Source organism: Apis dorsata, unplaced genomic scaffold (genome assembly GCF_000469605.1).
Source record: "Apis dorsata unplaced genomic scaffold, Apis dorsata 1.3 scaffold_222, whole genome shotgun sequence".
Classification (NCBI taxonomy): domain Eukaryota; kingdom Metazoa; phylum Arthropoda; class Insecta; order Hymenoptera; family Apidae; genus Apis; species Apis dorsata.
In genome coordinates, this window is record NW_006263504.1 from 624,624 (window position 1) to 626,367 (window position 1,744).

Sequence of the window (1,744 nt, forward strand, 5' to 3'; positions counted from 1 at the left end):
CGTACACGCTGAGGACTTTTTGTAATCAATAATAAAGGCGAAGCAATGTGCATTATGACTTTCAAATTTATTTTTTATCCGGTTACGATCGTTTTTTCATATTTTTTAATGAATTTTAGATGGCAATGTCTCTTATTTAAGCCTGCCGGATGTTACTTATATTTAAGAGTATATCGATAAGCATCTAATTTACAAACTGTAGGCTGTATTCTGATATGTAATAAAGTTGTCTAGAAAATAATCCTCTCGTTTTCTATTCTTTTCTAGAAAAAAAAATCGCCTTTGCGTTCAAATATAAATATCTTTTATCGTGAATAGAAGACAAGTTGTTCATTGAAAATTACTAAATAAATAAAATAGAACGAAATAAAAGAAATTAAAAAATATAACAAGGAGACGATAAATTTCGAATCAAATAAATTTTGATAACCAAATAAATTGAAATAAGGAGAATTAATTATTGGCAGATTGATCGATGAATACTCGAGATACCGAATTTCTTTGCCGACAGACCATCCGGATCGCAAGGACGTTACCTTGACTGGTTTCCATTCGATCCGGTTTTAATCATCCTTCGATGGAAACCGTAAGTGAATCGACAAGAAAGAAAGGATCGAATGGTCAGACATGATTGCACTCGGTATGCGTGACGCTGCGGTAAAATATCGAAAGACGATGCTGAAAAATAATGGAAAAATATATATCATATCTTATCACTTATAGATCTATCGTACGGAAAAAAATAAATATCTATATCCATTGAATCATAATTTAATAAAAATACAAAATGCTCGATATACTCGTAAAGTAAAAAGAAAAGGAAAAAACAGCATTCTCTTGAATCAAATTCCAGTAGTATCATCAAGATTTTCTACGTAGATTGCATTGTTCCAGTATTTATGCTTACTCAACAAATACCCAAAGTCTAACGAAATACGAATCGTGTTAAAAAAGAATCATCGAAAGAAAGAAATATAATTTTGTGTGAATATTTATTTCATCTGCCTCTATCCCTTTCGAAAATGATTTTCGAAAAAAAAAAAATGAATAAAGATTAAAGGATTATGCGATCTTTTTAAAAAATATCTTGAAAAAAATTGCATGTAATCATACGTGTGATATTTGTTTTCTCGGATAAAAGCGGGAACTAATAGAAATAAAATAGCGGTTTCGTCGGGAAAATTGCACGGTGAGCCGCGCAAAGTTACGCTCGTCAAATTAACGAGTACATATTCCTGAAACACGCGAGGGGAGGTCTTTGCACTTAACACTGGTTCGCGTGCGGCTAACGTGTGCACGCAACGCGTGTTGTTCGCACACGTACTTACACACGAGCCAAGATGCACTCTCAGGTAATGGCATAGATGGCCTCGACCTTGGTGCATCGCTCGACTGCACTGTGTATCGTCCCACGCAGTGGCGTAACATCCAGGTGAGACTCGAATCTTTCGCCCGGCCATGCTTCTCACGAAGAAACGCATGCTCGCATATTCCAATCCTTTCGATCGCAATTATAACGGAATTCACTTTGTAATATCTTCGAATTTAATAGAAATTCGTTCCCCGTTCATTCATTTTATGACGCGTTTCAATTTTTTATAGGATAATTTAAAATAAATAGATTCAATTTGTTTCAATGATTTGTAAAAATAATAATGGAAATTTTATTACTTCGAATCGGATTAATATTATTTATTCGTTGAAATATTTAGTCGTACATTTTTTTTTTTTTTTTTTTTTAATT

The 1,744-nt window shown here is 33.2% G+C and overlaps 1 long non-coding RNA gene across 1 annotated transcript in view; it reads left to right on the forward strand.

Moving 5' to 3' along the window:
- Positions 1–6: 6 nt before the first annotated feature.
- LOC116185602 overlaps positions 7–1,744 on the forward strand; it is a 2,923-nt gene continuing 1,185 nt past the window's right edge. The window contains exon 1 of the long non-coding RNA XR_004150457.1: positions 7–1,432. This is a non-coding gene — a long non-coding RNA (uncharacterized LOC116185602). The remainder of the gene's footprint in view (positions 1,433–1,744) is intronic.